Source organism: Desmodus rotundus, chromosome Y (assembly GCF_022682495.2).
Source record: "Desmodus rotundus isolate HL8 chromosome Y, HLdesRot8A.1, whole genome shotgun sequence".
NCBI lineage: Eukaryota > Metazoa > Chordata > Mammalia > Chiroptera > Phyllostomidae > Desmodus > Desmodus rotundus.
In genome coordinates, this window is record NC_092332.1 from 5,624,361 (window position 1) to 5,641,261 (window position 16,901).

General features: G+C 45.5%; 1 pseudogene; it reads left to right on the forward strand.

Moving 5' to 3' along the window:
• The first annotated feature begins 10,110 nt into the window (after positions 1–10,110).
• LOC139440611 (histone-lysine N-methyltransferase PRDM9-like) lies at positions 10,111–15,538 on the forward strand (annotated as a pseudogene).
• The last annotated feature ends 1,363 nt before the right edge of the window (positions 15,539–16,901 follow it).

The following is a 16,901-nucleotide window of genomic DNA, read 5'->3' on the forward strand; positions in this document are numbered from 1 at the left end:
GTGTAACCAGTGAGGATGCGGTCAAGACTGCATTGCGTTGTCAGTAAATTCTCACCACGCAATTCATAGACACCAAATAAGTCCCAGAGGGTTCAAAGATTCGAACACAACCTACGAAGTAATAAGTATACTAGAGAAACCACGGGGAGAAGTGGCATTATGAGTAACAGGTATGTTGAAGTAATGCAGGCCTAAAACGTCTTCACAAGTAAGAAGGCAAAATACAATTAAACACAAATGGAAACAGACAGACAAAAAATCCCGGAGAAAACCTACAAGCATTTTACATAAAAATAAGGCATCAATGTAAGGACGGGATTCCACAGAGCCATATCAGTTTGGCTGCTACTGGCTTTCACGGGACAAAGTGAGAAGAGGGTTCCTGGCCCTGACCTCATTTTGAACACAGAAATATAACCTGATTTCCATGGATCGGAAATACGCCACTAACGGGAGTTATCACTGTGAACTTGCAACTCCACTAACAAGGAGTTGGTGGTGGGGGCGTGGAGGGTCCTCCCAGGTTGTCCTTTTCAAGGACAGGAAAAACTGTCAATCATCAGAGGAAGATGTACACGTGCATCCAAGCAGAAACTGACTCCGGGGACAACTCAGGCTCAGAGAACCATCATCACCCTCATCGGACGCTTTTCCTCCCACGCCCGCTTTCATTCAAAATGACCCCTGCCAAATCCTCCTTTCTTCCCTTAAAATAACGTTCCTCTCCTCTCCTTGTTGACTTTTGCTACATACAGCTTGCCTCCTAAATTGCAATTCTGTCCCGTTTTTGAACAAACCTATTATTTGCTTGTACAATAACGGACTGCTTTCACTTTGAGGTCGACATTATTTGGTGGCCTGTATGGGGACCAGAGAAGACTCCCTGAACTTCCAGGGCTGATGAACAAGCAGGTGCAGTGTCGAGCTGTTTATTCTTTCTTATGTATACAGAGATTATGAAGCCATAGTAATAGAAGGATTCAGTCTAAATTAACTTAATTTTAGTTGGTGTAAACAAACTTAAATTTCTTTATGGAGAAATATTTCCACTTCAGAAACCAAGACAAAAACTATCTTCATCATCATTTTTTTTTAAAGCAGCTTTGAGAATAAACAACATCTACTATGGTGCAAAAGTGTTTAAAATGCTTGGAATGTACAGCTCCCCTGTGGCTGAAAGTGGTAATATGTTTCCTTCATCCACTAATGGAGAAAAAGAGTGCTAATCTCCGTATCGACCAGGTTTTATTGCAGAATGCTTACCCCTCAGCTGAGTGTTCATGTACTACTTGGATAGAGCTTGCAAGTCTATGTCTTGAGGTTGGCAAGGTGAAGATGTCCAGGGTGATGCAATTTGGGGGCACGGATTTTCAGGAGAGTTCACATTGAAGCCTCATGTTGTTAAGTCGCTTTGCAGTGCAAGATGTACCATTCCCGGGTCTCTCTCTGCTGCCCTGATAAATGGTAACAGGCCAATCACTTTAAATTGCCCTGTCACTATCCACCAAGGCATCTTAGTAACTGACCATCAGATAATACCTGGATTCTTTTCTTCTGCTAGTTATTGTTTTGTGTGGTTGACATCTTTGTCCAGGAATTTGGGCCCATCTGTACTTAAAGTTGTCTTGCCATACGTGTATTCAAGTGATATTTACTGTCACCATTACTTGAGGGTGGATCTTTAGAGCTGGAACCAGGCAATACTGGAAGATCCACATTGTGTATTGGAAAGTCCTGGGATGGCTCATTTGCTGCTTTTGTTACCATTGCAACACGACGAGCTCTCCAAGGTGCGGTGTTTATTTAATAGAGTAGGGTCATCACTTCCTACCCTTTTGTTTCGGTTTTCTAATCCTGCAGGTATTTGAAAGGCCCAGTGCTGTCCCATTTTCGCTTCCTTCTGTAACAATTCAGTAAATGTGAAAATATTTCCTTGAAGAATGGTCCCTTTAATTAAAAGAGTGTTGTGAACTCCTTTAATATAAGCATTTTGTAGTAAAGCAGGGAATAAGCCTTCACCCCTATGTTGATGTATGGACAAAGAGGAAAGGTTTCTCATGATTGACAACTGGGGCTCTTTCCAACTAAGGTGCATGATGCAGGAAGATTGAAAACGACTCCAGTACATCATTCACTTATTTTAGGTTGGACATCTGACTCATCCTCCACTCCCAAGAAGTAATGTCTTAAAGGAAAGCTAATTGAGCAAGTGTTCATGTATAATTTCAGGTGTGGGAGGACATATTCCCCATCTTCCATGAAGGAATCCAAGGAAACCTTTATATTGAAGGAAACCTTTAATATAAGGATTTTATAGTAACGGAGGGAATTCAGCTATGATTAAAAGCAAAACAAAGTACCCTGTATTAGTCATCAGGGATCAGGGGTCCAATAAACTCTCTCTTATAATATCCTGTAGCTTTGGGTCAGCAACGTCATCTCTTAGCCTTGGATTCCTTCATGGAAGATGGGGAATATGTCCTCCCACACCTGAAATTATACATGAACACTTGCTCAATTAGCTTTCCTTTAAGACATTACTTCTTGGGAGTGGAGGATGAGTCAGATGTCCAACCTAAAATAAGTGAATGATGTACTGGAGTCGTTTTCAATCTTCCTGCATCATGCACCTTAGTTGGAAAGAGCCCCAGTTGTCAATCATGAGAAACCTTTCCTCTTTGTCCATACATCAACATAGGGGTGAAGGCTTATTCCCTGCTTTACTACAAAATGCTTATATTAAAGGAGTTCACAACACTCTTTTAATTAAAGGGACCATTCTTCAAGGAAATATTTTCACATTTACTGAATTGTTACAGAAGGAAGCGAAAATGGGACAGCACTGGGCCTTTCAAATACCTGCAGGATTAGAAAACCGAAACAAAAGGGTAGGAAGTGATGACCCTACTCTATTAAATAAACACCGCACCTTGGAGAGCTCGTCGTGTTGCAATGGTAACAAAAGCAGCAAATGAGCCATCCCAGGACTTTCCAATACACAATGTGGATCTTCCAGTATTGCCTGGTTCCAGCTCTAAAGATCCACCCTCAAGTAATGGTGACAGTAAATATCACTTGAATACACGTATGGCAAGACAACTTTAAGTACAGATGGGCCCAAATTCCCTGGACAAAGATGTCAACCACACAAAACAATAACTAGCAGAAGAAAAGAATCCAGGTATTATCTGATGGTCAGTTACTAAGATGCCTTGGTGGATAGTGACAGGGCAATTTAAAGTGATTGGCCTGTTACCATTTATCAGGGCAGCAGAGAGAGACCCGGGAATGGTACATCTTGCACTGCAAAGCGACTTAACAACATGAGGCTTCAATGTGAACTCTCCTGAAAATCCGTGCCCCCAAATTGCATCACCCTGGACATCTTCACCTTGCCAACCTCAAGACATAGACTTGCAAGCTCTATCCAAGTAGTACATGAACACTCAGCTGAGGGGTAAGCATTCTGCAATAAAACCTGGTCGATACGGAGATTAGCACTCTTTTTTCTCCATTAGTGGATGAAGGAAACATATTACCACTTTCAGCCACAGGGGAGCTGTACATTCCAAGCATTTTAAACACTTTTGCACCATAGTAGATGTTGTTTATTCTCAAAGCTGCTTTAAAAAAAAATGATGATGAAGATAGTTTTTGTCTTGGTTTCTGAAGTGGAAATATTTCTCCATAAAGAAATTTAAGTTTGTTTACACCAACTAAAATTAAGTTAATTTAGACTGAATCCTTCTATTACTATGGCTTCATAATCTCTGTATACATAAGAAAGAATAAACAGCTCGACACTGCACCTGCTTGTTCATCAGCCCTGGAAGTTCAGGGAGTCTTCTCTGGGTCCCCATACAGGCCACCAAATAATGTCGACCTCAAAGTGAAAGCAGTCCGTTATTGTACCAGCAAATAATAGGTTTGTTCAAAAACGGGACAGAATTGCAATTTAGGACGAGCAAGCTGTATGTAGCAAAAGTCAACAAGGAGAGGAGAGGAACGTTATTTTAAGGGAAGAAAGGAGGATTTGGCAGGGGTCATTTTGAATGAAAGCGCGTGGGAGGAAAAGCGTCCGATGAGGGTGATGATGGTTTCTCTGAGCCTGAGTTGTCCCCGGAGTCAGTTTCTGCTTGGATGCACGTGTACATCTTCCTCTGATGATTGACAGTTTTTCCTGTCCTTGAAAAGGACAACCTGGGAGGACCCTCCACGCCCCCACCACCAACTCCTTGTTAGTGGAGTTGCAAGTTCACAGTGATAACTCCCGTTAGTGGCGTATTTCCGATCCATGGAAATCAGGTTATATTTCTGTGTTCAAAATGAGGTCAGGGCCAGGAACCCTCTTCTCACTTTGTCCCGTGAAAGCCAGTAGCAGCCAAACTGATATGGCTCTGTGGAATCCCGTCCTTACATTGATGCCTTATTTTTATGTAAAATGCTTGTAGGTTTTCTCCGGGATTTTTTGTCTGTCTGTTTCCATTTGTGTTTAATTGTATTTTGCCTTCTTACTTGTGAAGACGTTTTAGGCCTGCATTACTTCAACATACCTGTTACTCATAATGCCACTTCTCCCCGTGGTTTCTCTAGTATACTTATTACTTCGTAGGTTGTGTTCGAATCTTTGAACCCTCTGGGACTTATTTGGTGTCTATGAATTGCGTGGTGAGAATTTACTGACAACGCAATGCAGTCTTGACCGCATCCTCACTGGTTACACAGCTCTCGCTGAAAGCGGGTTTGACAAGGAAGGGCACGGATAGGCCTTTACGAAAAGGTGGGGATCCGGACTACCGTCCGGTGGAACAAAGACACTTTGTCAGGCGTCAGGGGGGTCAGGTCCACGGTAAAGACTGGGCCGGGTCCCTCACCAGCCGCTGAAAAACAAGCCACGGAAAGTGCGGAGCCACAGTCCTAGCTGAAGGCTGCCTGACAGGCATTCACTCAACCCAGAGCAGTCAATCCCCGCGGGGTGGGGCGGGTCTTCCGCCAGCCAGTCTCCAGCGCAGGACCGACAGGAAGGCTCTACCCCCACGGCCCCGCCCTCTCAGCTTCTTCTGACCACTCATTGGCGAGCAGGACTCTAGGATCGCGTCACTGATTGGCGGCTTGCGCCCACGTAGGCTACACAGGCAGGAACCTCGCCGCGTGTTCCCGTGCACCTCCCGAGGGCTGGGATCGCAGCAGCCTTGAGAGGACGCTCGGCCAAGGTGGGCAGCGCGGCTGGGGCCCTGGGACACTGCCAGGAAAACCGGGGACCTTGCCGTGTGAAACCCGTCGCCAGCCACATTCTAAGCCCCCCCCCGCCCCCCCCCCCCCGCCCCGGCCCAGGAGAGCCTCGGTGCCCTCATCCTGAGAGGCTACAATTCCCTTCAACCTCGAGGGGCCCAACGTCCGCTAACCCGGAGGACGCCAAATCTCCCCGCCCAGACCCAGATAGACACTAAATCCCCCAATGCTTACACCCCACAAACCCTGAGAACCCCAGTTCCCCTGAGCGCCGGTCACCCTCCCAGAAAGATCTAATTTCCCCAAACTCAAGAGACCCTACATGCCTGCATCCAGGGGACTTAATGTCAAGGGACCAAATGACCATAATGAGAGGCCCCCAATCTCCTCGGCCTCAAAGGTCCTGAAGCCTCTCCCCATGAGCACTGTATATGCCCTTGGCCTGAAAGGCCCAAGGTCTTGTCCTGAGGGACCCCAAGCCTCGGAGCCTGGGAGATTTGCGTCTCCTAGAGGCTGCGCCTGCGTCCTACGCGGATTTCTCCAGAACCCGGAGTGGAAGTCCAGAATCCCTTCCCTGAGAAAGGCGGCTTTCCTGTCGCCACCACAGGCCCGCCCAATCGCCTGGACAGCCTCTGGCAGTGCTCGGGAGGCCGCGCTTCTCCTGAGGTGGCCTATGCCCCAACCTTTTCCCTGTCCCGTTGGGCCCCCACGTCATCCCTCTCTGGACACCCTGCCAAAGGGGAGAAAGACGTTCAGCCCCCCTAGCGCCTTCTCCTTTCACAGTGCCTCAGCCTCGGGTCTGGGAGAGCATGAACCCCAAGAGTGTGCTGCAGTAGTGCTCTGAGGGTGAAGCAGGGAATTCGAGGCCAAACCTGAAGGTGAGTGGTGGCATCTGCAGAATGTTTGGGCACAGCGCTGGCGACAGAGCTGTCCCAGGTTCCGCAGTCGCCTGACAATTGTGTTGGGCCACTGGGCGCATGTGCAGAGTGAACCTGGTGCATGGAGGACCCAGTGTGAAAGGGCAGAGTCAGGGCAGAAGGGAGGAGGCCCAGCGTGGTCTCAGGGACCAGGGTCACCTCTGAGAGGGACAGGGCTGCTGACAGAGCTGCCTCAGAGCTCCTCAAGCTTCCAGTCTGCTGGGAAGCTTTTCTGCCCATGTTTGAATAACACTGGGTGTGGGCTGAACAGGATTCTTCATGCCAGGACATTCTCAGAGCAGTTGAGAGAAGGCCCACAGTGCCCTCAGGGACCAGGGACACTACCGAGAGGGACAGGGCTGGTGACAGGGCTAGGTACCTGGGACCTCTGCCAATTGCTGGCACCTGCGATAGCCCTCTTTGAGCCTGTGCTGCATGCATGCAGTGGGCACAGGGGTGCAGGAAGTATAACGGGACAAGGCCTCAAAAGACCAGTGTCAGGACAGCTGGGAGAAGACACAGAGTGATCTCTGGGTCAGGGATACTACAAGGAGGGAAAGGAGTGGTGACAGATCTACTCCAGAGCTTTGCTGGTAGCTGGTCTGAGGATGGGCCCTACCAGTCCATATGCAGCGTGCACTGGGTGTGGGAAAGATTAGGACTTGGGGTCATGGAGCCATGTAAGGCAAAGCTAGGAGAAGGCCCGGAGTGTCCTCAGGGACCAGAGGTTCTACCTGGATGGACAGTGCCGATGACAGAGCTACCCCTAAGCTATTCGAGCACCAATCTAATGGGAAGGCCCCCTCTGGGACGGGATTGGGATGTTCATGGAAACAGTTGGACCTGGCCTTGCACAACAATGTCAGGGAAATGGGAGCAGGCATTAGGTACAAGAAGGATGCAGCACAAACTGAGAGGAACAGAGAGCTTCTTCATGGACCTGACACCACCAGAGGCTTCAGCCTCACCCAGGACCTAGGAGGAAGAGAAAGCCCTCTCCAGGTTGTTACTTGCATTACTGATGAAACCTCTATGTTCTCCATGCCAAAGATACTTTCAAGGATTTTTCCATCTACTTCACCAGGGAAGAGTGGGAAGTGATGGGACACTTGGAGAAAAGTCAGTAAAGGAAGGTGAAAAGGAATTACTGCAGACTCTTTAGCCCATGTAATGGAAGGTGCTGGAGGCGAGGAGCCTGGTAAACAGGAAAGGCGACTAGGCTGCCTCTGGCTCAGGTGTCTCTATCTGCCTATAGCTCTCTTATGTTAGGACCCCAATTTTGAGACATTTTGCTTTTTCAAGAGAGGGCAAGGCTGGCACTGACAATGCAGAGCTCACAGCACCTTGTTCTAGACTTCCCTGACCCATCTGGCCAAGATACACTGGCTTTGTGGTATATAATGCTCTGTCAAGACCTTCACTTCCAGGAACAGGATTTTGTTTCTTTCCGTGTCTCAGAGTGCCTTGAGCAGTTTTCATGTGTCAACGCATGCCTGCCACAAAGCCCATGATGGACAAGAGTGAGGATTCCAATGAAGAATGGACTCCGAGGCAGCAAGGTGAGGAGTCAGAGGATACAGAGCTGCCCTCCTGACATGGACCGAGTTTAAGTCAGGCTGCATCTCTGGAGTTGACAAGGCAACTGGTTGCTTGTTAGGCAAACCAGCAAGAAGACAAATAGCATAATTTACATTAAGGGGCTATTCACACAAACTTTCCTAATGTGTAAGAATTGTGTTTATTATGCATACACAATTCATGCATGCATGATTATGCAGAAAACACATAAGACATAAAAGTGAATAATAAATAACTAATTCAGAATAGCTGTCATCATGGGAGAAGGGGGTAGGTCTGGCAGCTGAGCATTGCTTTAAGATCTGACGGACCAATGGCCTGCACCGGGGCATTTGGGAAACACTATTAATCGTGGTGATGAAGGCAGTTGAGGTTGGGTGGTCAGGGTCGGGCAGTGGATCTTTGTATCCATTCGTGGTCTCAGACATGACTTCATCATGTTTAGATTGTGAGCAAGTGGTAGGGAGGTTTGGTACATTTTGATGGGTCTGTGGTTGAAACATAGCTGAAGTCAGGTGTTACCTTAACTTGTTAGAAATTCTGTTTCTGTGTTGAACAGAGCTGAGACTCTGGTTCCTAGCAATTTCTGATGCTGAGCAGAATCTAATGTTTAGGGAAGGGAGTGGAAAGATTAGAAAAAAAGAAGGCAAGCTGGTTGTGGGGCCTTTAGCCTGGACTAGGCCCATCAGAATTAAGAAGAAAGAAAGGCTCATGTTAAATAAGTGGAGTATCTGCAAGGTTGCATGAACTTTATTATAACTTTGTCGAGAAAGTCAAATTCATTTTGATGGATACCTTATGAACATAGAATGGAGCCCAGATGAATTTATGTCTAATTTGAAGCATTTTGATAATATTAGTTGATGCCTCAAGACAATTATAGGCCTTAATGATAATTGAGAAAAAAAATTCCAATTATTATGGATTACCCTTGTACTACTCTCAGATTCAGAAGGTTGTGTACCTAATGAGCCTCTGCAGATTTTGGAAACATTTACCTATGAAAACACTGATTTCTCTTCATCTTGTAGTCAAACGTTCTGGAGTGGTCTTCAGAAGAGCAAAGAAGGTGAGTATTTTCCAAATCCCATTGACAAGAAAACCTTCCCCATGGGTACAAACGCAGGTAAGAGTAGGAAAATGCAAAGAGATTCAGACACAGAAATGTTTGATTATCTGTATGAGATCACTATATTGGTGGCAGTGCAATCTAATCCCTGGCACCCTTGAAGAACTTACAAGCTCGTTAAAACTTTCATAGTTTTATAAAGCTTACACTGTCTTATCCATATAGCACTACATCATTCATCTGATTGATGATTTCCACCAAAATCCTCTTCTCCTATGGTGAAGTGAGAGAGGCACTGACACCCTCAGAGGAAGGGAAGCTTACTGCTCTATAAGCATTTTTTTCAGTGTGTGGTCCCAGATGAAGGACGATATAGGCTCCCCAACATCAGAGCATCCCACACTAGGAAAGCATCTCCCATCCCTGAGGAGCGTCATGTCTCATGATTGAAAACAGCAAGTGATATGATGACTTAAGGACTTGATATGGATTATGCACCACTCAACATAAATTCATCATTCTGTGTCTGACTTCAAATGCCCATCCATGTAGCTTCCTTCTCTAGCCACTAAAGAGGCGACTCTCAGCCTGGAAGTTTGGAAGCAGCTGTTCAGCCTGCCTGAGTCTGAATTGTGTGAGCTGTTTGAGAGGCTGGTCCATACATGATTCTTCTGTGAAGTCTCAGGACCCTTGAGAGACCCCCTGACATTTTCCGAATTAATGCTTTCCCAATTTTACATTAAACTACAACGGATCAACAAACACGGAATACAATGTGTCCTGAGATGTCAAATGTGGAGGCAGCTAAGGAGTAGATTGATAGCAGGACCATAATCTCAAACTCATAGTGTTTTCCATAGGTCACAAAACACTTTGGTGAATATCATTGTATTTTTTGTTGACCATTACTTTCAGAGCTAGCATGTTATAGATCAGGAAAACAAAGTGGTACAACCTTATTCAAACATAATTGACATGACCCAACTAATCCAAGTACACCTATTCTTTCCAAGACATAACAGTTTATCAGGTAACCATGACTCTGCCAAATATGTCTATATTCTCACCCCAATATACCTCACTGTCATTTTTATAGAGAAAGTTGAAAGATAAGTTCTAAAGGCCCAGGTTCCAGTCTTGAATTTAGTATGTGTATAGGCCCTGTATTCTCCCTCTAATATCCATACTCCTCAGGTATTTCCAAGGGTTGTTGAAGTAGTAATTAAAGCCGTGCATGAAAAAGTATGTCATAAGCCCTAAGGAATTAAATGAGTGCATGTGATCTTTTGCTATGTGACTCTTACATTGAAGGCGATGTCCAGGACACCATTAAGTAATGATCCTAGTGTGAAGGAATTGTGCAGAAGAGCAAATTTGCTGACTGAAAGTGGCTCAGAGCAGGGCCAGAATCCAGTGTGCCCTCCTGGAGAAGGAAGCACATCTGGAGAGCACGCTAGACAAGAACTGGGTAAGAGAAAATAATTTGGACATTACAGTTCCTCTAAGACCAGGGGACTGGACCAGGTGGGTGGAGTGCACTTTAGTAGGCCGGGATTTATGCTGGATTAAGCTGAGATGGAAGTTTGCATTAGAGATTGGGCTGAAATGATAAATTCTCTGAGGTCCAGAATGCTAATGTTGAAGTCAAGAAAAGAATACACAGCTCATATACAGTTTAAAGCATGAAATTAAATGTAAAACCATTGACACATGTTAAGTTGTCCAGCAAATCCATCTGTGATGTTACCAACCATACTTCGTGGTTGTTGCGTGCACAGGGCTTTGCTAAATGTGTAACACATAATGTGCCCTTGGGAAATAGTTTATACATTATTAAAGTAAAGTTTGGGAAGCTAAACAGATAATGGAAAGATTTAGAACTTAAATTTATTGGCAATCTGTACTCAGTATGGTCTCTTAGACTGTCTGAACAAATAGTTAACAGGAAAATAGAAGAGAATGTTGTAGGACACCTGAAAGTTTGGGTAGTTAAACCACATACTGGAAATATCTAGAAGGTAATTTCCCTTTTTAAAAAAAAATATATGTAATCTTTTCTTAATATATTTGATTTATTTTTTTTTTCTAGAGAGGGGAAGAAATGGAGAAAGAGAGGGAAACATCAATGAGCGGTTGCCTCTGAGGAGTCCCCTACTGGGGAGCTAACCTGCAACCCAGGCATCTGCCCTGACAACCATCTGCCCTCCAGTGATCCTTTAATTTACTGTCCCATGCTCAGTCCAGTGAGCCACCCCAGCCAGGGCTAAAAGTCCAGTTCGATTGGCCATCTATCCTCTAGGTGGACTTTTGGTCTTTCTGAACCAAGAGTTAACACAGGAAAATACCAGACCACATAGAAGGACAGATGCTAATTTGATGGGAGGAGATCATGTGTTTTCTGACAAGATAGACTAACCCTGCAGACCCCACCAACCTTGCTTACCTGCTGTTCTCCAACTTAGAACTCAGGAGAAATGACATTGATGTGAAGTTATACAGCCTACGAAAAAGAAAGGACCACGTGTACCAAGAGGTCAGCGAGCCCCAAGATGATGACTACCTCTGTAAGTGACACAAGTAGCATGGTATGTGTTGATACAGTAACTTCAAGTAGGCATTTGGTCCCTGAATCACTCCCTTCCTCCAGTGCCCCAGAGTACAGCTTGGGGGCTCAGTGATGTGAGTTGCCTGGGGCTCTCTCTGAAGCTCTTAATGGCCAAAAATGTGCACTACACTTTTCCTAATCCCTGCTCCTCTCACCTCCAGATTGCAAGGAATGTCGGGACTTGTGCATTGACAGCTGTCCTGTGCATGGGCCCCCTACGTTTATAAAGGACCATGCGGTGGACATGGGCCATCCCAACCGTGCAGCCCTCACTCTGCCCCCTGGCTTGAGAATCGGACCATCAGGCATTCCTGATGCGGGGCTTGGAGTGTGGAATGAGGCATCTGATCTGCCAGTGGGTCTCTGCTTTGGTCCTTACGAGGGCCAGATCACAGAAGATAAGGAGGCATGCAAGAGTGGATACGCCTGGGTGGTGAGAAGTTTTTACCTCTTAATCCTGTTCTCTGGCTTCCCACATCCCTTCTGTGGCTTGGATGGGCCTGAACCTCCCACACACTAGTTGTGGATGTGGATAATGAGGCTAGCACTGTGTACTGGGTGTGCTTTGCATAAAATGGAGCTCCTGTTTAAGGATCAGAAGGTATGTGGGAGTGAAGTGGTCAGACAGAAAAGGAGTAGCTCCTCCCTTGTGGCTCCTGATCTGATTGGACAGACAGACTTGGATGTGTAGATGATGAGCAGGAAAAATATCATGTGGTGTAGCTGGCAGTTGAATCCCCAAGCTTTGATGTCCACAGACAAAAGTAATTCTTCTATTACCCCCACCCCCAGCAAAAATAAAACTAAAAAGAACTTTGACTTCTTTTCTGCAATGCAGATCAGCAAAGGGAGAAAACGCTGTGGGTATGTGGATGGAAAGGACAAATCCTGTTCCAACTGGATGAGGTAAGGTCTTTAGATATCTGGGTGTCAGAGATGACTCTCAACCCTCACGGGCTTATGTGTCTTTCCCTGTTACACCTTCCTCAATGGTCTCCCTCCATGTTTTGTTCCTCTTTGTTCTCCACACGGTGCTCTTTTCTATTGAGAGAACTTTAGAGACAGGCAGATTAAAAAAAGGCATGTGTCTGCAAAATAGAAATCCTTATGGCTAGACAAAAACTTGAAAAAACCTAGGTTCACCAGGGACACTGGATGACACTTTAGTCAACATAACCAATGTTAATTAAGTACTGACTGTGTTCCAGTTTACACAAATGCACTTGTTGCTTGAACAGATCACAGAACCCATAACTTCATGGAGGACTTATTGTAGACAGCCATAAAACAATTGCTTTTAGAAATGATTGATGATAGTTTTCCTACCTTTTGAGAAGTGCACAGTGCCAGGATAGCTTCAACCATGGGTAGCCTAAACTGGTGACTGCCACAGAGCATACCAGCTTCCCTTTGAACTAGCACTGGATTCTGAAGCCTGCAGAGGAATTGTTGTAGGCCCCCTTTCTGAGGGGCTCACTTTTATCAGGGGAGAGTGTGAATCAACCATTGTGTGGGTGGTATTTTGCTAAGACAGAGAGAACTCTGAGTTTTCATGGGAACCTTGAGGAGGTAAGTGAGTGGTACCCTAAGTAAAGTGTGGGTTGATTGAAGAAAAGCCTCTCAAGAGATGTTAGAATTGGACTGAATACTGAATGATGAGAACTAGTGAAGAAGCTGAGCTCCAGGTTCTGTGGTGTGAAACACAACTGGATTCTGCATTTAGAGAAGTTGGAGGTCACTGATTTTTATGGCCAATATTGACAATGATATTAGGCAGGATGAGCACTGTCAGCAGGACTTGGACATAGGTATTCACACAGAGGCTCAGACACTGAACATAAGGTTCAGGGGGGAGTGTTGCAGGAAGTGGGTGACATCAGAACTTGAGGAACTTAAGCATCAGTGAGGAGCTGATCATGGTTGTGACCAGTAGTTAGAACTTGTGTTGTGGTTTTCTTTACCTTCATCTGCCTCAATCCCAGGTATGTGAACTGTGCCCGGAATGATGAAGAGGAGAACCTGGTGGCCTTTCAATATCACAGGCAGATATTCTACCGAACCTGCCAGGTCATCAGGCCGGGCTGTGAGCTGCTGGTCTGGTATGGGGACGAGTATGGCCAGCAGCTTGGCATCAAGAGGGGCGGTAAGTGGAAGAGAAAGCTCACAGTTGGGGAAGGCGGGGCTCCACTGTGCTTATTCAACGTGGAAAAAAAGAGAGGACTCTCCTTAGAAATATTCATTGTCCAACTTAAGTTTACTTCTGTACAGTAAAATCCACTGCATGTCAGTGAAGTTTCCAGGCCTATGCTTCAGAAGTCAAGTATTCCTTTCATATAACTTTGACACTTAGGAGCATACTTATGTATCTTTATTATTCTTTTAGTTTTTAAAAGAGTCCAAGCAGAAAACATGAAAAGCACTTAGCATTGAAGGTTTTAGCAGCTGTCCCACAAAAATGTGTTACAAGCTCTAACCAGCTTTCTCACCAAAGTATTTTTTCTGAACCTTTTATGGCTGTTTCTTTCTAGTATCCTTCACATTTCTAAATGAAAGGAGTATGTCAGTATGCATAGGTTCATTATTGCATTTAGTTCTGTGAACTCCTTCTATCAAACACACAGGGTTCAGCAGCTGGAAATACAGATTAACACAGTGATCAAAATCACTGCTTTGAGCAGCTGATGTGTGAAGGAGGGACCCATGTACACATGCTTGAGTGTGTGTAATATAACACAGTGATTAGTGCTTTGAAGAAAGCACTTTGTATATATATACATATATGTACACACACATATACACACACATACATACACATATATACGTATATACACATACACATATACACACATACACACACACACACACAGATATCAATGAAAGGTCACTGTAATTCCATCCATAGAGGTTGTCAAAGAGCTTCTGATGCTCCTTGGAAGTCCTGAGTGTGGGAACTCTGTAGAAAAGACCATTGATGTGGGCTTTCTGGATTTCTGAAAAAGATGTAGCACATAGAAATGACAAGGAAATGCACTGTGAAGGAATCCTTTGTGGGACCCAGAGCTTGCTTTGTCACTACAATAATAATGATTTGTAGGTGTGTTGTGGACTTGCCAGGATACAAAGCGTACAGCTCTGCCTGGTCAACGTCTGCCATGACCAAAATTTCTCTTTCAGCAAAACCAAAACCTGAGTTCCACCCATGTCCCTCCTGCTCTCTGGCCTTCTCCAGTCAGAAATTTCTCAGCCAGCATGTGAAATGCAGTCACCCCTCTCAGATCCTCCCAGGAACACCTGCAAGAAAACACCTCCAATCAGAGGAACACTGCCCAGAGGATCAGAATCACCAGCAGCACCATGCAGATACACAGAGCTCATCTTACGAAGATGAAGGTCAAGAGGTCAAGAAAAGGCCCCATTCTTTGCTTCAAAAGACCATGCAGGGGAGGGTTCTAGGGTCCTTGTTGAAACTTCCCAGTGAAGGAATTGGAAGCTATAGTGAGGGTGAGAGAATGAATGAGGAAGAGAGCTGAGCACAGTCCAGAAAGTGTATTCAGAGGATTCAGGGAAATTATATGTGGGAGGAGGAATGTCAAGAAGTGTAACAATCAAGTATGCAGGGTGTGGCAAAGCTTAAATGATGGGTCACATTTCAAGACACCCCAGAAGACACACTCAGGTGGCAAAATCTCTACTTGCAGGGAGTGTGGAGGTGGCTTTGCAGTGATGTCAGATGTCATCACATACCAGAAAGGTCATTCATGAGAGAAACTCTATGTTCCAAGGAAGTGTGGGAGAGGGTACACACATAAATCTATTCCAGTTTGACACCAGAAGACACATTCAGTGGAGAAGGCCTATGTTTGCGTGGAGTGTGGACAAGGCCTTACACAGAAGTCAAATCTCATCAGTCACCAGAGCACGCCCACTGGCGAGAAGCCTTATGTTTTCACGGAGTGTGGACAAGGCTTTACACACAAGTCATTTGACAACATAGGACACACTCATGGTAGAAGCCTTACGTATGCACAGATTGTGGATGAGTTTTCTCTCAGCATTTCCAATCTTACCAGACACCTCAGGACATACTCAGGAGAGAGGCCTGAGGTTTGCACAGAATGTGGGTACAGCTTTCCATAAAGGTCAAATCCCACTGCACACCAGATAACACACTTAGTGGAGAAGGCTTATGTGTGCATGGAGGCTTTCAGCAGAAGTCATATCTCATCACACACTGGAGGAGACACCCAAGCGACAAGCCCTAATTTTTCCTAGAGGTCAAGTAAGTTATTAGCGTTCAGTAGTATCTCAACTGTCATAGGACAACTGTATCCAACACCCTTCATACCACAGCCTTTAGGGGAGTTCAAATTAAGTGTACTATCCTTTACTTTCCCCAAGAGTATCAGTCATAGAAAGTAAGTTATTAAAGATATCTTGAACTTTTCATGACAAGAGATGTGATAGACAAATAGTTCAGTAATCACTACGGGAATGTCATCACAAAATTACTCCATACATTTTTTTTTAATCTTCTGTTCTAATAAATGTTTCTTGCAACACTATTTGGAAGCCCAGTTATCTCATTTCCCTTTTCACTGAAAGTGTGGAGTTCCAGGTGGGCCGTAGGGAACCATACTCAGTGCCACAATTACAACTCCTGTCAATTCCTGAGGTTGGATTCAATCTAGTTAGGTTACTTCCCCTGAAGGGGAACTGAGGCAGACTCCTCAGGAAGGGAGTTCCCTGGAGTCCTGGAGTTCCCCTTATAAGGTGGGCCCCCACTTGCCTCCCTTGGTTATCTTGGGTCTGGTCCTGGTTTCCTCATACCTCTGTAGCCGCAGATGTGAAAGGCAGAGAGGGACTTTCTCTGCCTTTCCCATGGTGCATACCCTTGAGTATGGGTATGGAGAAGAGCTTGGCTCAGTCTGGGCAACTGATCAGCATCTCAGGAGGTGCAGCATATGGACTCCCCACCAGTCATTAGTGGATTTGAGTCTCAGTGCTGCCCCTGTAGCTGGGTGACCCCAGGCAAGGTTCTCAAGCTTTCTGTGCCTGTTTCCTAACCTGTATCATGGGAAGGCTTTTGGTTTGTCATTCCAATTTGTGGCAGAATATGTGACAGAATGGCTGAGATCACCCGTCTCTTGCTGAAGAGCTTTTAGTGGCCAAGTCATGCAGGTCTTCCATGCTGGATGAGGAAAGATATCGAGAGAGCGGTGGCCTGGGGCCCGTTTCACAGACTGAGCAGACACTACTGCTTTTCCACTGATTCACTCCCTGAGTAGGAGATGTGAGGTTGAACACAGCCTCTGGCAGGAAATACCCCCACAACTGAGCCTAGGCAACCTCCTATCCTCTTCAGCAGACATGCAGGTGGTACCGAGAGTAACCTGTGCAACAAAACCCTTGCCCATCCATTGCTGAGAACTGATTCTGGGGCAGCCTCTGCTTGAACTATGTGCACTTCATTTGCATGTGGTATTTGGGAAGTCTGCAACAC